This window comes from Trichechus manatus, unplaced genomic scaffold (genome assembly GCF_000243295.1).
Source record: "Trichechus manatus latirostris isolate Lorelei unplaced genomic scaffold, TriManLat1.0 scaffold00020, whole genome shotgun sequence".
NCBI lineage: Eukaryota > Metazoa > Chordata > Mammalia > Sirenia > Trichechidae > Trichechus > Trichechus manatus.
The window spans coordinates 11,456,993-11,481,663 of record NW_004443956.1 but is presented as its reverse complement, the minus strand read 5'-3'; positions in this window follow the sequence as shown (position 1 = coordinate 11,481,663).

Below are 24,671 nucleotides of genomic sequence, written 5' to 3'. Positions count from 1 at the left end.
CCAGCCACTCCTTGGAAACCCTATGGGGCAGTTCTACTCTGTCCTATAGGGTCACTATGAGTTGGAATCGAGTCAATGGCAATATATACATATTTTTTTCCATACTGGGAATGTTAATACTCCAGGAACAACACTCACTACTTTGCCTAGCAGATCACACTCAATACTCATAACAATCCTCCAAGGTTGATGTTATTATTATTCCCATCACACATATGAGGAAACAGAGATTGAAAAGGTACTGTACTTTGCCCAAAGGTACACAGCCACTAACTGATAAATGTTGGCTGTTGGTTGCCATTGGGTTGGTTCCATATCACTAACTGATAGAACTCGGATCCATATTTAGTTGTGTCTGATTCCAGTGCCTGGCCCCATTCTGCTAACACACAGCAAAGGCTAATTACCGTATATCACCAGCAAGAAGAGGTATTAAATCCCATCTCTCAACACATAACTACAAGTCTGTGAATTTTACTCTCAACAACATCTCAACTTTCGAATGTGCCTTAGTTCAGACCTTCATATTCTTGCCTGGTGCACTGCAGTAGTCTCCAAACTGCTCACCCTACATTCTAATTTATTCTCCATGGCTACCGGGAGAGTGGTCTTTCAAGAAAGAAAATATTATTATGTGCTCACTTATTCAAAACTCTTCAGTGATTCTTATATGCAGCTTCTACAGTGGCTAAGATAGCACCTTACAGACAACGTAGCATAGCATCACGAAGCGTTGAGCTAAGGCTTATATAAAGAAAAAAGCAAAATTATTTTGACTCTTAAAGATACTTCTAATCATAATTAGAAAAGGAATCTGAGAACTGTACTATAACCATAATATAAGTTAGCGTTCCATGGGCCCAGTCTTGGAGCAGTGTCTAATCTAAAGATATCAAAACTACATGTAATTCTAATCTTAACTTGCATGTTTCGAGGGATATTAAAGAGGCTCCAGTTCATAACCCAAAGGACCACTTCCTTTCAGTCACTAACTCTCTTATATCTTGAAGCTGCCCCACAGTCTCTTTATCCCTAACCCCACTCTCCATGTTCTTCCCAGACTCCCTCTGATACTCCCAAATTGAGTAGGCTCTACTCTTCTCTTCCCTCACTTTTTCCTTTTACACATCAGTTTTTTTTCCCCTCTCTCACTGAAACAAATCTCCCAAAACAAATTCTGGGTCCTTCTTCCCAATGATTAACCTCAGCGTTCTCAGTCTTGGCACTGTTGACATTGTCGACCTTGACTCTTCAAGTGTTTCTGATGTGCACTTCTCATTAAGAAACTCCACATTAAAGGCTTGGGAAATGGAGGCAGCCATGGTGGACAGCATGCTAGAAAGGAAGACCAGAGACTTGAGATCTCTATCAGGTTGGGTCATCAACTAGCTGTGTGACCTTGAGAAAGCCACTTCCCCCTCTGGGCCTCATTTTTCTCCCTTCCAAGCAAGGGGTTGGACCACATCAGTGTTTCTTAAAGTCTGGTCCAGGATCACCTTGGGTGTTTGTTAAAATGTAGACATCGAGACCCAGATTAACATTTACTGAATTAGAATCTCTGAGGGTGTGGGCTCAGAGATCTACGTTTTTAAAATGTATCCTGAGTTATTCCTACAATAAGAACAGGAAAATGTGGACAGGTTATTTACTCATGGAAAGGTAATTTACTAGGTACCAGACTCTATAATAAGCTTTTCTCCCATAATGCCTACCTATGACCTAGGTGTGATTATTATTATTACACTCATTTGACAGATGAAGAAACTGAGACCAACAGTGGTTAAGTGACTTTTTCAAGGTTTCACACCTAATAAATTGGGGAAGTCAGGTTCCAGCCCAGCTAGTCTGAGTGCAGAGCCCAGCCCCGAAACACTGCATACTCTGCCTCCCTTCTGAATACCGGTTTTTGAGAGCCTCTGGACTCCACTGATTTCTAAGGCTCCCACCACCTTGCAAATTTTAAGACTAATTTAAAAATTTTCAAACTATTTACCCCTCCATAAGTAGTGCTGGCTTTGAGAAAGGCAATTTTTTGGGGGGAGTGGCAGGAGGCAAAGAGTAGGATTCACTGAAATAAACATAAGAAGAACTTGGCTTCTAAATATGAGCAGACTTTTTTATTAAGCACCTCTCCCCAGGCCATCACGGCTAATTCATTGCCATATTTCATTATAGAAACTAACTGAAAGGTTGTAAGTACTTTTCAGTCAGAGGTTGCTGTTAATTTCAACTTCAATAATTATTAATGTTCCTGACTTAATACTGATTATGAAATTCCAAGAAGTTACACAGAGGTTGGCTTACAGTTTTATTCTATCTTCTTCTCTCCTAGTCTATTTCAAGTAGCCTTACTGGAGAGTCCAGCAGAGGCATTTGTTTTGATTTTCCTCATTAATGTTTTATCCACTCAGGATAAATCACAGAAAATGCATCCCAGGCTGAACATTTGCAAGCAGAATCCACAAAATAAAGTCAAATTCAGGAATAATCTGGTTACATCAATTCATCATGTCTACCATTACTGACAATATTCAGACAATGTAATTCCTATTACACCTGCCTTTAGAAGAAAAAAAAATCTAGTCAGTAACCCCAAATTAAATTAACATTTTTAGTGTACATAATTTGTAGTTCAGAATGAGCTATAATTATCATTTAGGGAAGACCATATGGAAAGTATTATCAGCCTTCACTAAGTCTTGGGTTTTAACGGTGATCCATGACTCGAAATGCTTTATCCAAACAGGCTGTAAATCCTGAGACAAGCAAGATGCACTTCGGTCATTTCTATATTAATTCTGAATGAAGAATTCATTGTCTTCTCAAATTATAATAAATTGGTGAGCAATTTCCCGCTAAACAAATCAAGGAAATTGAAAAATTACTTCTCTGGGAGCTCTTTTCTGCCTCTCCCCTTCCCCCTCTCCTTTTTTTTAAGGCTCTCTCTCTTTTTTTAAAATGTGTTTTTATTGTTCTTGATATGTATACTAATAGACATTGCCAAAACAATTTTCTTCCTCTTCTTTAAAGTGGAAGGTGAACTCTAAGAATGCTAAATGTTCAATGTAATTTCATTCCAGGGGGAGTCTGGAGCCTGCAATGAGAGCTCACATTTAAGAACCTCAATTAATATTTAGGAGATTAGCTCCCGAAGCTACTGCCCTTCTCTTTCAATGATGTACTGTACCTCCCTGGGGAAACACAGAACAGTTCAAGTCACGGTGAGGCCAAGGGTATGGCTAAGCTTTACCTTGTGAGCACCTGACGGTCCTCAAAATTCTTAGGGTTGTTAAAATTAATCTGAGACTCAAAATGATGTATAGAATAATTCTGTAGGATAGAGAGGAAATGGTAACGGATAAAGAACCATAATGGAAACCAAAATGGGGAGAGGAAACCAAAACCAGGAGATATTGTTGTTGCACAGAAGATAACCAAAAGCAAACAAAACAAATAATTTTTAAAACGATGTTTGCTTTGCCTTTTGAAAATCTATTCACACACCACCCCACCCCCGCCCAGCGTAGAGACATGGGAACATCTTTGGGTAAAATGAGTGGCATATCTGTGTATGGACATTTCTTACTCGACTGATGCAGAAAAATGCTTTGATTTCTTCTAAATATTGACTCAGTTTCTGTTTATGTTATCTGGACCCAGGACTTGTTATGCAAGGTCTATTTTTTTGTGGCTGTTGACACTATGGAATTTTCTGACATCACTTACAATGTAGGGCTTTTGAAAATGAGTCAGGAGCTTTCCATCCTGCAGGTTTCAGCTTTTCCAAAGAGAGGGGTTGGTGGAACACTAGGTCCACAGCATCTTAGTCTGAAGAAGAGTTTTTCCAGTGGGCCTCACCTGGAAGGAGTTTATTGCATTTTAAGGGACTTTTATCAGGGTGCTATGGGGTCTCTCTGAAGGGGGCACTGTTGGCAAGATATTGGCTTGGGTCTCATCTTGCCTCACGTTAGTTACCGGGCATTAGGATATTTTATTTGACCACAGGTTGGGCCAAATCAAGTGACAGGCATACAACATCAAACTACCACTTGAATGGCTACTGTCTCCCATGGAATTGCCTTATTGCCATAGCATGAAGGAAGTCTTAATCCACTTCATTTTTATACTTTAAAGTTGAATGGAGAAGAGAGAAAACCAGGAAGAGTGGTTTTTATCTAGGAAACAAGTAACAGTCACCATGTTAACAATTTTCCTCATTCCAATCAACTCTCCCAATTTGCACCCATATGAACACACAGTCTTCTTACATTTTGTAGTGAAAGTCACCTATATACCAAGGACAAGCCAAGTTACAAACTCTCTTGGTGACCGGTGGTAGAAGCTTATTGGTCCCAAAGCTTTTATCTCAGATGGGAAACAAAGAGGGCTGGCTTTAGCCAAGCATAAATGCGTCCTGGTACCTGCAGACTTTTCCCAGCAGGATTCTGTGTAGTTTGGATAAAGATCGTGAGGAAGCTCACTATAGACCTTCACCAAGGGCAGGGAAGAGGACATCTTTTTTTTTGCCTCTTCCATGTACTAAGTCTGGTTTAGACACGGTAAAATTTTAGAACAACCAAAAAAAAGTTTAATATTTTGCTCTTGTTAATTCTCATAATACCCGCTGCCATCTCATAGAGACCCTGTAGGACAGAGTAGAACCACCCCACAGGGTTTCCAAGGTTATACTCTTTATAGAAGCAGACTGCCACATCTTTCTGGTGAGTTCGGACCTTTTGCTTAGCAGCCAAGCGCTTTAACCACTGTGCAACCAGAGCTCCTGGATTCTCAGAACAGTGATCTATAAGTTATGAAAAAAGTCCAAAGATTCCATTTCATTTCTTCTCTGCCAATGTATAAAGTGCTTAGATCAATGTTTGGTACACAGCAAGTATGAGAAATGTTTGCTATTATCATCATGATTATTTTGAGAAATAAATGAGATGATATATGTAAAACCTTCAACAGAATGCCTGTAACATGCTCAGTAGTATAAGATATAGATTTAAATTATGTTGTATAATAGAACATATAAATATATAGTGTTGTTATTATTACTATTGTCTTTGCTTGGAAAACTCATATTCATCCTCTAAAACCACAGCTTGAGTTCACCTTCAAAGAGAAGCCTTCCCTGCTACTCAAAACAATTCAATTATTCCAACTCTTATGACACTTTGGCACTTAGTTACTAGATATAATTATCATACTGTGTTAACGTGAGTTGATCACTGGTATGTCCCCTTTGACAGGCCACAATTCCTTGAGTGCAGGGATCATGCTCTATTCAGCATCAAACGTCCTATGACCCGCAGTACAGTATCTAGCCAGGTGGTAGGTACTCAGTGGTCATTTGTTAGATTGAACAAAAACACCCTGCTAGAGACAAAGGAAACTCTTCCATCCCTATGCCCAAATGAAAGTGGGAATGTAGAGAATGCTTTTCTTTGAAAAAAAGAAATCTCAGGGGCTTACTTGAAAATAAGCTGAGTGCTTAGAAAAATGAGCACCAAAAGCAACGTAAAAGCAGTTGGCCCAGTGCAGCCCCAGTGCTAGAAAATAGCCCAGCACCCATCTTTGACTCAGCAGCTGCCAAACAGATGGCAGCGAGTGTGGCTCAATCATGCTGCCATTTGACGGGGGGAAAGGGCCAGGCTCCAAAAGGAAGGAAACGTTTTCTCCCACGTGTTCATTTGAAAATAAAATTTTCTTTAAAGATCACCACCTCTATACCAACTTAACTTGATGTGAGTTTTGGTGCTCACAGGGACAGAAAGAGAGTCTAACGAGTCTGAAAATGATTTCTGCATCCCCCATGGCAGTTGTAAGACTGAGATGTGGACCATCTTGCCTAAAGATGTCCTTTCATCTTCCTCAAGGTCTTGCATTTTCTTCAACCCACAAAGTGACGTGATTGGGACAAATTTAGTCAGAGTGGCGGGAAGGATTTGAGAGAAAGCTTTGGTCCAGAAAAATGTCCGTTTATGGTGCTGAGTCTGCAAAAAGTGCAATAGTTTGGCCCAAAGCCACTGCCACACAAGCAAAATTCCTAGCAGCTGTGTACGGGTGCCCCTCCTTCTCCCCCCCAGGCTGAGAGAATGGCCTCCATCTCCATTGCCTGGCTGGGAGAACATTCTCAGAGTTAGCTGGCTATGGTTACCCACTTCATCATGGGCCCCATCCCTGGTCCAGAAAACAAAATGCAGCTTTTCTTCTTTCTCTGATTAATGAACAAATGGATGGATCCATTCACCATGAACCAGGGTGTGATCAGGCACTGTGGGAGGTGCGGGGACATACAAAGTTGAAAAAGTGGTTGTTCTCAAGAAACTCCCAATCTTGCTAGTGACAGGGATTGTAAACATGCAATTATAACACGATTTTGATAAGTCCCCAAAGAAAAATATTATCAACAGGGACACAAGAAGGGTAAATCTGTTTAACTTTCCTGCTGAATTGGTAAGATGAGGGTCCTTTGTCCACGGGAGGACAGTGGAGGAGAGTAGCACCAAGTACAGACTCTAGAAAAGGAACTCGGTATGTAGAGGTCGTTTCTCTATAAGCCGTTCCAACAGTGATCATTCATGTGACAGGTCTCTGGGAAATAGCTGTCTTGCATTATGCTTTTCTTTACAGAAAGAGGTGGGTGGTGAGCAGGATTTTAATGGCATTTGTCTAGCACCATCTTCGTCTTAATTGCATCCAGGTATTAAACTCTGGCACACATGGTTCCAATCCAGCTTTCTTCTTCCCCTGTATGATAACCATGTGCCTGAGCCTCCCATTCCTTGTATAGCTCAGCAGAAAGTCTACCGAAGCTTGATACTACATTTCCATGCATTCTGGACAGCCACTTGTTCTAACCCTGGGAAGGCGCTCCAGGCCCTGTGAAAGATCGGTATGCCTTGAGAAGCTAGTTTTCAGGGCAGAGAAAATTCAAGACAGGTGATAGGAAGAATGAATTATCTTGAACTCCAAAGATAAATCTGATAACATTACATGGGAAGAAAGAGGGATGGCAATGGTCCACGAATGAAAGAGTTTGGGGACCTACTCTAACTTCTGGGGTGGTCTCAAACTATACTGAGTACGTTAAAATTGCACATTCCTGTGCCCACCCATTCTAATTCAGTACACCTTTGTGTTATTCAAGGTTTTTAGAGTGGAGCATCTTCTAGGACAATTACATCCATGGCCAATAAAGATCGCTTACAGAAACCTATTGATGTACTATGATGTTATGGAAACCCTGGGGGCGTAGTGGTTAAGAGCTATGGCTGCTAACCAAAAGGCTGGCAGTTTGAATCCACCAGGAGCTCCACCCTATGTGGCAGTTCTACTCTGTCTACTATACGCTGTCCTGTAGGGTTGCTGTGAGTTGGAATCAATTCGACAGCAACAGGTTGTTTTTTTTTAATTTTTTATGATGTTATGATCCTTTTTCTTGTTTTTCTGTCTTATGCAAAAGCCCTTCCTCTTCACTGAGTATGTAGAGAAGTGGGTAGAAGGAACAGGAGAAGGGAAAAGAAAGAGAGGGTGGGGAAGGGGCAAGAGCGAGAGATGGAGAGAGGCAGACAGAAAGGAGGAGCAGGGAGAGAGAGAAAAAAAGAGAGTGGTAAGAGGGGGCAAAAATCCCACATTGCCACAAATGTATTACATGGGGAGCCTCATAAGCAGGAATATCTCAGGAGTTTTTACTCCTAAAGAGTTTATTTCTGGAGAATAGAAATTAAAAATGAAGATGATATAATTCTAACAAGTAAAACTTAATAAAATTTGTAGGTAAAATGAAACATTCTAGTGCTAGCACAGGGGTTGGCAAACTTTCTGTTAAGGGCCAGACAGTCGATTTTTTTGGCTTTGTGACCCTGCAGTCTTTATCACCGCTACTCAGCTCTACCTTTGCAGAGTGAAAGCAGCCACAGACCATATGTAAACAAATGAGCATGGCTAGATTTGGCCCAGGGGGAATAGTTTGCCAAACCATGCTAACAAATAAAATAATAACTGCTATTTCACATGTCCCATCACCAAGGATAACGGACCACAATTTTGTGTTAAGTCAGGCAATTTCACGTTTTCTCTTTGTGAGGGGGCATGATTCTTTCTAGCTTCTCACTAGTTCCATAAATTTGGATCTCATATGTCTTTAAAGAAGGGAGGCAACTTTGTGTTTCAAGAGAATAAAAGATCAGTGGATTTTGTGCCACCTCCTGGAAGCCCAGAGCAAAACACTGTGACCATTGAAGATCCTTTCCCAGAAACACTCTAAGAATCTGGGAAATTGGATATATTGGGCCAGGAGGACACAAGATCTAGTTTCTTCCCTTCTAGAATAGCTCATATTGTGGCTTTTCATAGTCTTATTAGAAAGTTTAACCTTCAAAGGACATTTGGTTTGAAGATTTGTATCTGTGTAGGTCCTTTAGCTTGATCACAGTAAATCAATAAATTTTATTTGTAAAGAGATTTAAAGTAAAGAATGGATCTAGTAGTTCTAGAAAACATTCTTGGTCTAGGCGTCCCTGGGTGGGGCAAATGGTTAAGCACTCGACTCCTAGCTGAAAGGTTGGCGATTCAAACCCACCCAGAGGTGCCTCAGAAGAAAAGCCTGGTGATCTACTTTTGATAAATCAATCCTTGAAAACCCCATGGAAATAACAGATAAAATTTAAAAAAAGAAAACCCTGTGGAGCACAGTTCCACTCTGACAGACATGGGGTTACCATGAGTCAGAGTCAACTCGAAGGCAACCGGTTTAAGTCCTTGAGCTCAGTGAAATCCTCGACCAACTTACAGAACCCAGTCTGCAAATGGTTTAAAAAAAAAAAAGGTGGAAGAGTTAAGAGAAATTCTCTTTAAGAAACTCCAGAAAAATAAAATCCTGAGCATATTCCACACCATTCAAGCACCAAATCTCTGGTCTTTGCTTTTTCCTTAGCACAGATGTTAAAAAAGGACTTAAATGCCAGATAGATTACATTAAAATCACCATGTTGCAAAGATAATCCTTAAAGAGCGAAAATATTTCCAAGCCCTAGCCACTGGTCTATTTATTTAAAACAATATTAGATAAGGCAAAATTCCTACACAACAAAAGGATTTGACAAGGCCCTCAGAGGTCATTTCAATAGGATTTTTGGGCCCTGACAAGTTTAAAGGGTCCCAGTGTATCTCGAGAAACATTTCAAAGGATTTTATTTCAGTCACAGCAATGACTCACTGTGAGAACAGAGTAGAACAATGGCCACCCAAGAACCTGACAGTTACCATAGCAAGGAAGGGAAATTAGACAAATGGAACCCTTTTTAAGATAATCTCAACAATGTAATCTGTAAATGAGTGTGAAACTCCACCTCTGATGCTATGTGCCAAGGTTAAGGGCTGGTCAGAGGACAAGCTGGCCCCAGAACTCCGCGGGTCACACGCTTTTATTTTTCCATGACCTTTCTGTCTCTCAAGGTGAGCTGAGAAATTTCTTGTCCAAATTACATTTTATAAAACTTTACCTAAACTTCAGAAAGAGCAAAAAAAAAAAGTTGAGAAAAACACCTATATTGTTGGACAATGTTGGAATATTATATAAATTCTTCTACCAGCTCAAACCCTTTCACCTATCAGCTGTTGACATTTCTTTCATCTATTTTTATAGCCCTGCTCATTTTCCAGGTAAACTTTACACATACAGAAAAGTGCATAAAACATAGCGTTCTGCTAGATGAATTTAACAAAATGAAAACGTGAAAGTAGTCAACACCAAAATTACAAAAAAAATTACTAACACCCTGGAAATCTCCCCCGCCCCCCACTCTTCTAACACCACAGATTATTTAGTATCCGGGGTTTTCATGGGGACATTTGGCAATGTCTGGAGACAGTTTTGGTTGTCACAGGTGGAGTATGTTACTCACATCTAGTGGTTAGAGGCGAGGGATGCTGCTAAGCACACTACAGTGCACAAGACAGCTCCCCAATACAAAGGATCATCTTGCCCCAAATGTCAATAGTGCAAAGTTTCAGAAACCCCGCTGTACATAAGTGGAATCACGCAGTCTATTCTTTTCTGTGTCTGGCTTCTTTTGCCTACCATGCTATCTGTGAAATTCATCCGTATGCATGTACTGAAAGTACACTTACGCTCATTACTGCGTGGCATTCCCTCCCTCACTTTTGAAAAGGCCTTTTTGTTTCTCTGTTTTTCAGATTGTCATTTTGAAGATATTTTAAAAAATAGATCTGGTCTTTTTCAAAATTTGAAATCTCACTCTGTTTCTTTGCTTTAGACACCTTAAAAAAATCAAATTGCTGGTTTGTTGTGCCAAAAATTAATACACTGCTTGCTTGTTTGTCTGGATGAATGGCTGTTTCATTTGTTCCTTTGTTTTTCATTCATTCAATAACCAATAAACACCCAGTTTCCTGGCAGCCACTTGCAGGTGCTGGAGGACATAGAGGTAAATGAAGAACCTACATTTTGGCACTTTTCTGTGAGTGCCTACGGAAGTAGACTCAGGTTCTAACATCAGGGAGGGAACGCCTGGGTGTACAGCGAGGCTGTGTGGGGAGGTAATGAGCATTCATTGACCACCACCTGTCTGTCAGTTTGTCATACTATGGTGGCTTGCATGTTGCTATGATGCTGGCAGCTATGCCATTGTTATTTCAAATACCAGTAGGGCCACCTATGGTGGTCAAGTTTCCACAGAGCTTCCAGACTAAGACAGACTAGGGAGAAAGGCCTGGAAATCTACTTCCAAAAATTAGCCAATGAAAACCCTATGGATCGTAATAAACTATGGTCCAGTATAGTGCTGGAAGATGAGCTCCCTAGATTAGAAGTCACTCAAAATACACAATGGCTGCAACAATGGACTTGAGCATACTAACAAGTATATAGAAAGGAAGCCACCTTTTGTTACCTTCTCAGTGTGTTGCCTAGACTTGTTTTTACACTACTACTGCCTCTTACTTTCATCTTTTCATCATAATCTTAAAAACCATCTTAAAATTGTTGAAAAGCCAGCATTAATTCCTAAAGCTTATTGCACTTCAGTGATGGCCCCGTGCAGGGTTTCCAATCTCAACACTATTGACGTTTTAGACCAGTTAATTCGTCTTTTTTTTTTAACATTTTATTGTGGTTTAGGTGAAAGTTTACACAGCAAATTAGTTTTCCAATCAATGATTCTTATACAAATTGTTTTGTGACCTTGGTTGCAATCCCTATAATGTGTCAACACTCTCCCCATTTCCTCCCTGGGGTCCCTGTTTCTATTAGTCCAGTTTCCCTGTCCCTCCCTGTCTTCTCATCTTTGGTTTTGGGCAAATGTTGCCCTTTTGGTCTCGTATAGCTGATTGTTCTAAGAAGCACAATCTTCACGGATGTTGTTTATTTTATAGCCTCGTCTATTATTTGGCTAAAAGGTGGCAGTCGGGAGTATCTATAATTTCAAGTTAGAAGGCTGTATTAGGGCAACAGTCTCAGGGCTTCCTCCAGTCTCTTTCTGACCAGTAAGTCTGGTCTTTTTTTTTTTTTAACTTGAATTTTGTTCTACATTTTTACTCATTCTGCCCAGGACCTTCTACTGTGATCCCCGTCAGAGTGGCTGGTAGTGGTAGCTGGCCACCATCTAGTTCTTCTCGTCCTAGGCTAGAAGAGGCTGTGGCACATGTGGGTCATTAGTCCTTGGACTAATTGCTTCATTGAGTCTTCAGTCTTGTTCTCCTTTGTTCCAGGAGGGAAGAGACCAATAGTTGCTTCGTAGATGGCTCCTCTCTAGTTAATTCTTTGTGGTAGGAGGCTGTGCTGTATATTGTAGTTTGTTTGACAGCATTCCTGGTCTCCACCCACTAGATGCCAGTAACACCATTCCCTCCCCTCTCTCAGTTGTGACAATCAAAAATGTCTCTCGACATTTCCTTGTTAAGAAGTACTGTCCTAGTGTCCCAGTGTATATACATTCCTTTAACAAGCAAAAATGTGCAGGTTTTTTCTATTAATAGCCAAATTTAACTAAATTATTGGGCTTTGAATGCAACCAGAGGGAATATCTTTGGTGTACACTCTGTTTAAGACACAAAGCAGATTTAAGAACTAGGATAAGCATACCAAATCTATGAAATTATCATTTGAAGTCATCAGACTCAAAACAGCAATGGCCTAGCTCCAGGGTTCTGTTTTCTAACATAGGCCTTTGGAATGTTTAAAGGTTAGCTTTTGAAGATAAACCTTTCAATTCATAGCCTCTGTTTTGGCTTGGACATAGGTTTAGTTTGGGATGGCTGGAAGACTGATATCTAAGGGCACTTCCCTTTTGCTTAACATTTTGGTAGATAATGTTTCTAGTATGCTTGAACGTTCCATCCCAGGATCATGGTTCTCAAGGTTAAGGCTACTGAGCATTCTAATACTGGAGGAAAATCAGCTCTTGGTTGATAGGGAAGGAAATATCTACAATCTGTTGAATACTATTTTCCTGGCATTATGCTAATCACTTTATATCCATTATCTTATTTAATCCTTACAATGATCTAACGGGGTAAATACTGTGACTTGAATTTTACTAATAAGGGAACTGAGGTTAAACAATAAGGTAAAACAGCTAGCAAGTCGTGAGCTGGGATTTGAACACAAGTGTGGTAGATTAAAGATGACTACAGATTCTTTGCCATTCTTCCTCTTGAGAGGTAAGGTTGATTTCTTCTGATCTTGAAACTTAGCTGCCTCTCTGACTGGTTTAAACCAACATCAGGAAGCAGGTCTTAAAGGGATCTACAACCTCTACTTTTTCTTGTCTTGGAATGTTCCCTCACTCTCTTGGCAGCCAGATGCCATGTTAAGAAGTATGATTAACCTGAGCCTTCCATACTGTGAGGAAGCCCAAGCTGTGTGGAGAAAGAGAGAGAGTCCACGTGGAGGAGTGTCAAGGTGCCAGAAATGTGAATGAGGCCTTCTTGAACCTTCCAGCCCCACAGTTTCTAGCTGAACACAGCTGAATGAATGACCTTGGCTGACACTATGTGGTGTACAGTAGATTGTCCTGTCCAGCCCGGCCCAAGTTCCTGGCCCAAAGAATTACTAGAAAATAAAATGGCTGCTGTTTTAAGCCACTAAGTTGTGAGGTAGTTTCGTTACATAGCAACAGATAACTGAAACATCAGGGCTGCCTGCCTCTAACACCTGTGCTCTTGAGAAATCAACCTGCTAGGTAGGTAGATTATAGGAAGATGAGAGGGCAGAGGCATGAATGTGTTGTTTGGGCTGCATGATATAATCGAAAACATTTAAAAATTATTTGCCAACTTACAAAAAAAAAAAAGAGATTTCAGTATTAAATTCCAACTTTGTAAGTGTTCTTCAAAACTTGGCTTGTGTGGTTTAACACTGCATTTCTTCAGGGCTAAACTAGGCTGGCATTGAGGGGTAACTGCACACTTAGGTGGGCATGGTCTCCTAAGGGACCTACTTCCCTCACTTATGTTTCCTACTTTGTCCTGCGTCAGCAACTACACGAAACCTGTGAGAGCTGGAACTCGATGAGACTGCTCTGTTTTTCCAGTCTCGCAAGTTTTCCGCCTTTCACAGGGTGCATTCTGACCACTTTTCTATCGCTTGTTTTAGTGGAAAATATTTTAGTTTTCCTTCTCTGACAGGTTTCTGCCTTACACAGGTTCTGGCTTTCTCAGGTTTTACTGTACTTGATTCTGGAGTCCTTACCACTCCCACAGGCATCACCTACCCCAGGGGCTCACCCCCAGCTTGGCCTCAGCAATGGGCACAGGAGAGGATGGGTCAGGGCCAAGGTCACCCTCAAAGCTGTCTCTCTCTCTGCCCTGACCCAGACTGACGTTCCTCTCTGGATGTGAGTTTTGACTCTGTTGCCCAATCTCTTTGTTACAATATTGAACGGCAGACTGAGAATCCATGGCCTTGATTTTAGTTTCTGTGCCATGGAGGCAGTATTGTCTATGAGTTAAAAGGGTACGAAGGCAAGATTGTCTAGGTTTAAATGTTCTCCCTGCTACTTCCCAGATCTCCACCTCAGATCCAGTCTATAAAATATTAGTATCTAACTAAGAAAGTTCTGATGAGGTGTAAATGAGATAACCCGTGTAAAACATTTAGAACAATTTCTAGCACACAGCAAATACTCAACAAACGTTAGACTATTACTCAGAACCAGAGTGCTCAGTGTCTACTGCTTGTTCCTGAGGTCTAAGGCTTTATCCCTTCACCTCTTGGTCTCTTAGCTAGGCCGTGGGTCCTCATTGCCTGATTACCCATATAGTGACTTCTACCTGCTCAACAGGACCATTTGAACAAATAAATGATAAACAAGATATAGTGTTCACAAAAGAGTTCTTCGTAGATCATCTAACTTTAACCTCGTAAGAATCCTGTAATATATGTGGGACTATAATTCCTATATATTGATACGGAAATAGAGGTTTAGAGAGATAATTAAGTGGCCTGTGCACACTCACATGGAGTCCCCGCGTGGTACAAATGGTTAACATGCTTGGCTGCTAAATGAAAGGTTAGAAGTTCAAGTCCACCTGGAGGTGACTCGAAAGAAAGACCTGGTGATCTATTTCCAAAAAGTCAGCCACTGAAAACCCTGTGGAGTACAGCTCTACTCTGACACACATGGGGTCACCATGAGTCAGAATTGACTCAGTAGTAACTGGTGCTGGTACCGCACACTCACAGACAGAATGACAGAGCTATGACTTGAAACAATCCACCTGTCTTTTCAGTACATCTTACCTCTGGAACACCAGCCTGCCTTCCTCCATCTGCTAGCTCCATTTCTCAAAACGTTGTTCAGGTGATGGGAAAATTATTTCAGTTGACTCATGGATGATTTTTTTTCTATTAATGGATATGTATTTATCCTAATACATATTAGAAAAAAATAGCACATAGAAGCAATGTTTCATAGATATTTTGCTTAGGATGCGGCTAAATTTATGTAGATTAAAAAGTAATTTAAAGAAAAATATGAATGAAATAATAGTATTTATGTATTACTGTTGCTATGTGCTGTTGAGTTGATTCCAACTCACAGTGACCCTACAGGACAGAGTATAACTGCCCCATAGGGTTTCCTAGGCTGTAATCATTATGGAAGCAGATTGCCAGGTCTTTTCTCCTGCGGAGCTGCTGGTGGGTTCAAACTGCCAACCTTTCGGTTAGCAGCTGAGCGCTTAACCACTGTGCCACCAGGGCTCCTCATATTACATACCTCATTGCATTATTACATAGATTGGCAAGAACTGTGAAGATGGTACTTGAATGACTACATTAGGGAAGCACTGATGGTTCTATTCTCCCTTCTTAAAACTCCTGTGCAAGCATCTAACTATGTAACTGGAACCTGCTGCTTGCCTATGCCTTCTGGTTCCTTCAGCTTCCAGCTGGGGATAACCCTATTTGCCTGGATTCCAGGCTGCAAGTCTTTCTCTCTCTTTCTCTGTTTGTACTTTCTAGATTCCCATTCATTTCTTAGGGCTATGTCCTTTGCCCTAAAATCCCAACCTCATTACCAGTCCTGGCCTATACCACTTCTACTTGCAGATTGGCCCGCTCTCTCTCCTAATTAAGACTTTGTCCTAAAGGGACAAGGAGTCAGTAAGGCAGACCAAGGTGGATTTACATGCCTACAGGAAAGGCCTGCAGGAGGAGCAGCCAGACAAATTCAAGTGCTGGGCAGTCCTTTACTGAATGGTTTCACCATGCACGAACCTGAGAAAAGCAACTCAAAGTCAAGACAATCAATGAAGTACACAATTAAGAGAACTTTTCATACTAGCATCCTTATACACCCTGATATATTTAAACCTCCAACCATTCAAAGTGTCCACCACTGTGCAAAGTCTTTAAAAACCCTAAGATCCACCGCAACAAAGGTATGGCCTAAGGAAGAGAATGAAATATGTTGGGTAAGAACCGACTACTTGTTGGCTATTTTGGATCATACTCTGGATCCTTTCAACTGATTACTAACATAACCTGTGGAAAGGAGCTAGACTCACAAAGTTCCCATTTCTTAGAAGATGTTGTTTCTGTTAGGTTCCGTCAAATCGGTTCCAAGTCATTGTGACCCTATGTACAAACAGAACAAAACACTGCCCAGTCCTGTGCCATCCTCACAATTATTGTTATGCTTGAGCCCATTGTTGCAGCCACTGTGTCAGTCCATCTCGTTGAGGGTCTTCCTCTTTTTCGATGACCCTGTACTTTACCAAGCATGATGTCTTTTTCAGGGACTGATCCCTCCTGATAACATGTCCAAAGTATGTGAGACAAGTCTCGCCATCCTTGCTTCTAAGGCACATTCTGATCATACTTCTTCCAAGACAGATTTGTTCATTCTTTGGGCAGTCCATGTATATTCAATATTCCTCGCCAACATCACGATTCAAAGGTGTCAATTCTTCTTCGGTCTTCCTTATGCATTGTCCAGCTTTCGCATGCATATGAGGTGACTGAAAACACCATAGCTTAGGTCAGGTGCACCTTAGTCTCCAAGGTGACATCTTTGCTTTTCAACACTTAAAGAGATCTTTTGCAGCAGATTTGCCCAATGCAGTGTGTCGTTTGATTTCCAGACTGCTGCTTCCGTGGGTGTTGATTATTGATCCAAGTAAAATGAAATCTTTGACAACTTCAGTCTCGTCTACGTTTATCATGATGTTGCTTATCGGTCCAGTTGTGAGGATTTTTGTTTTCTTTATGTTGAGGTGTAATCCATACTGAAGGCTGTGGTCTTTGATCTTCATCAGTAAGTGCTTCAAGTCCTCTTCACTTTCAGCAAGCAAAGTTGTGTCCTCTGCATAACGCAGATTGTTAATGAGTCTTCCTTCAATCCCGATGCCACATTCTTCTTCATATAGTCCAGCTTCTTGGATTATTTGCGCAGCATACAGATTGAATAGGTATGGTGAAAGGATACTACCCTGATGCACAACTTCCCTGATTTTAAACCACAAAGTATCCCCTTCTTCTGTTCGAACGACTGCCTCTTGATCTATGTACAGGCTCCTCATAAGCACAATTAAGATAGAAGACAGGTACCACAATAATAAAACCCTTTCTAGAAAGGAACTACCTTTGCTAACCAGTGAATATGCATTGTGGGGAGCATCTTGTGAATAACATTTCTCTAACATTTGAATAAATGGGTCTGGGTTACTTGCAGGGAAGAGTATGAAGAGAATAATGCAGTGGACTGATAATAATGCAGGAGAACTGACTCTGTTCTACTGCCATCTACCTATGAGGGGAGCAGATCACGTTCTCTCTACAGGCCCTCTGGTTCCATTGTAAAGACTGGATTAGGTTCTGCTCCTAGTTCTAAGATTCTATGATTCTAGATGGGTTGTTGTTGTTAGTTGCCATCAAGCTGGCTCTGACTCATCATGACCCTATGTGCAACACAATGAAATGTTGCCTGGTCCTGTACCATCTTTTTGATTGTGAGTATGTCTGAGCAGACTCGATGACATGCAGGTATGACAGTGCTGCTGTCTAGGATTGGTTTGTAGACACCACTGCAAAACCCTGCCTTCATCACAACACTTAGGCAATCTTATCCTGGAGACTACAGCTTGTTGTGTCTATTGTATCAATCCATCTCACTGAGGGTCTCCCCTGTTTTCGTTGGCCTTCTACTATACCAAACACGATGTTCTTTTCTTATGATTTGTCTTTCCTGATGACGTTGAAAGTGAGCGAGCCGAAGTTTCTCCATCCTTGCTTCTAAGCAGCAATCTGGCTGTGTTTCTTCTAAGAATGATCTGTTCATTCTTCTGGCAGTCCAAGGTATATTCAATATTCTTCACCAACACCACAATTTGAATGCATCAATCCTTCTTCTGTCTTCTGTTTTCATTATCCAACTTTGCATGAATAGAAGGCAACTGAAAAGACCATGGCTTGGGTCAGGTCCACATTAGTCATAAAGTGACATCTTTGCTTTTTAAAACTTTAAAGGTCTTTTGCAGCAGATTTTCCCAATGCAATATGTCGTTTGATTTCTTGACTGCTGCTCCCAAGGGCAATATAAATGTATAGCATATGAAGTGTTGTTGGTACTTCGGTTAATTTCTCTACTCCACCACACGTTATCCAGGGAACATTGCAAAGCCTCTATTTTTGACAACTGTTTAAAATCCTGTCTTTGTTGTGGATGCCAGAGATCCAGAGATCACACGAATAATCCAACAGTGTAGAAGCTCTAGTTAGACAACTGAAGCAATATTTCCCAAACTTGGGGAAAGATCTTATATGAATATACTTAAATAGTTATGTATTTATTTTACAATTATCTTCCACTTAGGTCCAGTGATACTGGCTCTCCATTTATGTCCATGATATAAAGTTTTACGGCAACTTTATTTAAGTTAAAAGTGGTGAATTCATTTAAAAAATATTAAGTAAATTGTAGTACAAGTGGTACGAAAACATGGCTAAAATAGTGACAGTGTTCGATGAATGATCAAAGCTTGTAAATACTCATTGCAGGTCATCTTTTCTGTTTCTTTTTGACCTGGTTCTTCACACACGGGACTGGCTGTTTCTGCTGATCACACAAGACGTCTGTTCTTGCTACACAAATCATTACTCGCTATGGCAGAAATACATACACCACTGAATGTGGAAAGCAATGAGTTTATGTAGGAATGTTATGCTTCATTTGGAAAGCTAGAATAATAATTAACGTAATAATTAACCCTTTGGCTGCAAGGGTAGAGGAAGATGTGGAGAAGCTTTGAGCCAGAAGTTAAACAGCAGACTTTAATGACACGCAGGCACGATAGTGCTGCTGTCTAGGATTGGTCTGTAGATACCACAGCAAAATCCTGCCTTCATCACAACTCTTGGGCAATCTTATCCTGGAGACTACACCTGCTAACCGGCAATTGGATGGTGATTCATGCTTTTCAAATTTATAGTAATACAAGCATAGGAACAAACCTGTAGGTAAACACACCAAACTCTTCACAGTCATTATTCTTGAGGGTAGGAAATTCACCTCCTAATGACCAAAATGGATGTTAGAACAGACTCTGAAATTTGCTCCTGAACATAGAGTAGCTAAAGCGAATGGAAGAAATGATGTAGTAAAAGAGCTGAACAGAAGATTTCAAAGAGCGACCCTAGAAGATAAAGTATTATAATCAGATATGCAAAGACCTAGAGTTAGAAAACCTAAAGGGAAGAATATGCTCAGCATTTCTCAAGCTGAAAGAACCAAAGAAAAAATTCAAGCCTCAGGTTGCAACACTGAAGGATTCTACGAGGAAAATATTAAACGATGCAGGAAGCATCAAAAGAAGATAGAAAGAATACACAGAGAGACTATATCAAAAAGAATTTCCATTTCAGGAGGTAGCATATGATCAAGAACCGATGGTACTGAAGGAAGAAGTCCAAGCTACACTGAAGCCATTGGTAAAAAACAAGCCTCTAGGAACTGATGGAATACCAAGCGAGATGTTTCAACAAATGGATCCAGCACTGGAAGCATCACTCGTCAGTGCCAAGAAATTTGGAAGGCAGCTACCTGGCCAACCAACAGGAGGAGATCCATATTTGTGCCCATTCCAAAGAAAAGTGACTCGACAGAATGTGGAAATTATCAAACAATATCATTAATATCACATGCAAGTAAAATTTTGCTGAAGGTAATTCAAAAGTGGTTGCAGGAAACTGCCAGAAATTCACGCTGGATTCAGAAGATGACCTGGAATAAGGGGTATCATTGCTGATGTCAGATGGATCTCAGCTGAAAGCAGAGAATATCAGAAAGATGTTTACCTGTGTTTACCTAACTATGCAAAGGCATTCAACTATGTGGATCATAACAAATTATGCATAACATTGCAAAAAAATGGGAATTCCACACTTAATGTGCTCATGCAGAAACTGTACACAGATCAAGAGGCAGTCATTTGAACACAAGAGGATATTGTGTAGTTTAAAATCAGAAAAGGTATGCAGCAGGGTTGTATCCTTTCACCATACTTATTCAATCTGTATGCTGAGCAAATAATTCGAGAAGCTGAACTATATGAAGAAGAATACAGCATCGGGATTGGAGGAAGGCTCATTAACAACTTGCAGTATGCAGATAACATAACCCTGCTTGCTGAAAGTGAAGAGGACTTAAAGCATTTACTGATGAAGAGCAAGGACTACAGCCTTCAGTATGATTACACCTCAACGTAAAGAAAACAAAAATCCTCACAACTAGATTGATAAGCAACATCATGATAAATGGAGAAAATAGGGAAGTTGTCGAGGTTTTCATTTTACTCAGATCTACAATCAACGCCATTGGACCAGCAGTCAAGAAATCAAATGACATACTGCATTGGGCAAATCTGCTTCAAAAGACCTCTTTAAAGTGTTAAAAACCAAAGATGTCACTTTGAGGACTAAAATGTGCCTGACCCAAGCCACGGTATTTTCAATCGCCTCACATGCATGCAAAAGCTGGACAATGAATAAGGAAGACCAAAAAAGAATTGATACCTCTGAATTATGATGATGGCCAAGAATACTGAATACACTATGGACCGCCAGAAGAATGAACACATCTGTCTTGGAAGAAGTACAGCCAGAGTGCTCCTTAGAAGCAAGGATGGCGAGATTTTGTCTCACATACTTTGGACACGTTATCAGGAGGGTTTAGTCCCTGGAGAAGGATATCATGCTTGGTAGAGGGTCAGTGAAAAAGAGAAAGACCCTCAACGAGATGGACTGACACAGTGGCTGCAACAATGGGCTCAGGCATAGCAGCAATAGTGATGATGGCACAGAACCAGGCAGTGTTTTGTTCTGTTGTACACAGGGTCCCTGTGAGTCGGAACTGACTTGATGGCACCTAACAACAACAACAACACAATGCTAAGGTTCAAAGAAGTAAAGTGATTTAGTCAATATGATATCCACATCTGAATATTCTATTTTTTTTATTGTTGCAGTTTAAATGAAGTTTACATTTCAAGTTAGTCTCCCATACAAAAATTTACACATACGTTGTTATGTGACCCTAGTTGCTCTCCCCATACTGTGACAGCACACTCCTCCTTTCCACCTCTGATTCTCCATGTCCACTTAACTAGCTCCTAACCCTCTCTGCCTTCCCATCTCAGCTCTGGACAGAAGCTCCCTGTTTAGTCTCTTGTATCTACTTGAGCTAAGAGGCACACTCCTCACGAGTATCACTTTATGTCCCACAGTCCAGACCAATCCTTGTCTGAAGAGCTGGCCTCGGAAATTGTTTTAGTTCTGGGCTGACAGAGAATCCAGGGGCCACGCTTTCTGGGGTTCCTTCAGTCTCAGTCAGACCATTAAGTCTGGTCTTCTTACTAGACTTTGAGTTCTGCACCCTACCTTTCTCCTGCTCCATCAGGGACTCTGTTATGTTTCCTGTCAGGGTGGTCATTGGTGGTAGCTGGGCACCATCTCGTTCTTCTTGTCTCAGGCCGATGAAGTCTTTGGTTTACGTGGCCCTTTCTGTCTCTTGAGCTAATACTTTGCTTGTGTCTTTGGTGTTCTTCATTCTCCTTTACTCCAGGTGGTTGGGACCAATTGATTCATCTTAGATGGCCGCTTGCAAGCTTTTAAGACCCTAGATGCCACTCACCAAAGTAGGATGCAGAACGTTTTCTTAATAAGCTTTGTTATGCCAATTGACCTAGATGTCCCCTGAAAGCATGGTATCCAGACCCCTACCCCAGCTACTCTATCCCTCAGTGTTTGATTGTATTCAGGAAACTTCTTAGCTTTGGTTTAGTCCTGTTCTGCTGATTTCCCCTGTAGTGTGTGCTGTCCTTCCCTTCACCTAAGGTAATAACTCTTATCTACTATCTAGTTAGTAAATAACCCTTACCATCCCTCCCCACCCTTGTAACCATCAAAGAATGCTTTCTTCTCTGTTTAAACCTTTTCTTGAGTTCTTATAATAGTGGTCTTATACAATATTTGTCCTTCTGTGACTGACTAAATTCACTCAGCATAATGCCTTCACGTTATAAGATGGTTCACGGCTTCAGCGTTGTTTTTTACCATTGCATAGTATTTCATTGTGTGGATATACCATAATTTGTTTATCCATTCATCCGTTGATGGGCACCTAGGTTGTTTCCATCTTTTTGCTGTTGTGAACAGTGCTGCAATGAACATGGGTGTGCATATATCTATTCACGTGACAGCTCTAATTTCTCTAGTATATATTCCAAGGAGTGGGATAGCTGGATCTTATGGTACTTCTATTTCTAGCTTTTTAAAGAAGCGCCAAATCGATTTCCAAAGTGGTTGTACCATTTTACACTCCCACCAACAGTGTATAAGTGTTCCAGTCTCTCCACAACCTCTCCAACATTTATTGTTTTGTGTTTTTTGGATTAATACTAGCCTTGTTGGGGTGAGATGATATCTCACTGTAGTTTTGATCTGCATTTCTCTAATGGCTAATGATCGTGAGCATTTCTTCATGTGTCTGTTAGCCGCCTGAGTATCTTCTTTGGCGAAGTGCCTGTTCATATCCTTTGCCCATTTTTTAAGTGGGTTATTTGTCTTTTGGTTGGTGAGGTTTTGCAGTATCTTGTAGATTTTAGAGATTAGATGCTGATCGGATTTGTCGTAGCCAAAAATTTTTTCCCAGTCTGTAGGTTGTCTTTTGACTCTTTAGGTGAAGTCTTTTGACGAGCGTTAAGTGTTTGATTTTTAGGAGCTCCAAGTTATCTAATCTCTCTGCTGGTGCTTGTGCATTGTTACTTATGGTTCGTATTCTGTTTATGCCATGTATTAGGGCTCCTTGCGTTGTCCCTATTTTTTATTCCATGATATTTATCATTTTCGATTTTATATTTAAGTCTTTGATACATTTTAAGAGTTAATTTTTGTGCATGGTATGAGGTATGGGTCTTGTTTCAGTTTTCTGCAGATGGATATCCAGTTATGCCAGCACCATTTGTTAAAGAGACTGTCTTTTCCCCAGTTAACTGACTTTGGGCCTTTGTCAAATATCAGCTGCTCATAGGTAGATGAATTTATGTCTGGATTCTCAATTCTGTCCATTGGTCTATGTATCTGTTGTTGTCCTACTACCAGGCTGTTCTGACTACCGTGGCGGTATAATAGGTTCTAAAATCAGGTAGTGTGAGGCCGCCCACTTTGTTCTTCTTGAGCAATGCTTTACTTATTCGGGGCCTCTTCCCTTTCCATATGAAGTTGGTGATTTGTTTCTCCATCTCATTAAAAAATGCCACTGGGGCAGCATGGTTGTCCGATTCCCACTTCTGTCTTTTTGAATATATGCCAAATAAAACTTTCTTTTTGCTTTACAAAAAAAAAAAATGTCAGTGGAATTTGGATCGGGATTGCATTGTATCTGTAGATTGCTTTGGGTAGAATTGACATTTTCACAATGTTGAGTCTTCCTATCCATGAGCAAGGTCACATCTGAATATTCTAGCAAAACACCGTAATAAACAAAACAGACTCAGTCCCTGTTCTCATGGGGCTTACATTCTACTGGGATCTCTTTCTGAAATAAGTTAGATCAGTAGTTCTCAAACAGAAGTGATTTTGCCTGACAGGGGAAGTTGGCAATATCTGGAGACATTTTTGGTTGTCACACCTGAGGAAGGGTGTTAGTGGCATTTAGTGAGTAGAGGCCAGGGATGCTGCTAAACATCCTACAATGCACAGGACAGCTCCCTGTAACAAAGAATTACCCAGCCCCAAATGCCAATACTGCCAAAATTGAGAAACCTTGAGTTAGATCAACTATTTTCTTCAATGTAGGTATAAAGAATGGAATTTAAAATTCATTTAAAATAAGGAGCCCCAAATACACATGATAGAGATTCTATCTTGTAGAAATTGGTGAATTGGAGTAGGAAGTTGAAGAGATTTTTCCAAAAGAAAAGTGTTAAAAACACTAATTAGACAATGTGAGGGAAGATTTATCTGGCTATAAACAATACTGGCAAACTGCTTAATAACAGCAAACTTTACATGTGAACAGTGTTTTCATGCTATAGAATCTCTGAATTTCCCAGCAATCGAACCATAAGGAAAATGAGAACCATACACCCAGGTAACCAAAGACCTACTCTTTCCACAGCCTTGGAACACCACCATTGCTCATTGTGGGAACTGACTTTAATTCAAATATCTAATTTCTGCAAAATCAAGGAATCTTTGTAGGTAAAAATATCTTAGTAAGACAGTGGGACAGCTTATTTGAATGTTTTATATTCTGAGCGGAGAGAAGGAAGTGAAGTGAGGTTATTCTGAGCCTTACAACTGTGAACCCCAGAGCTATCTGGTGACCTAACAGCGTCATGTTTACCAGGGCTTAGTGCAACAGACTTTTCAGGCCACAACAGATAAGAAATGGGTGATCCAACGGAGTTTGCCTTCCCTTTGGCTGTAACAGGCCAGGCTTTTTCCTAAACATAAGTTTTAGGATGCCAATCAACTCTCATGGAAAAAACAAGCAGGAAATCAAATAATGACCATAAGCTAATCAGTAGCTGGGAATAAGTTTTGAGTGTTATGCTTACACTCATAAACATGTGTGACCCTGAACAAGTTATTTCCCCATCTTTAAGCCTGTTTCCTTGTATGTAAAATGAGAAGGGTGGATCTG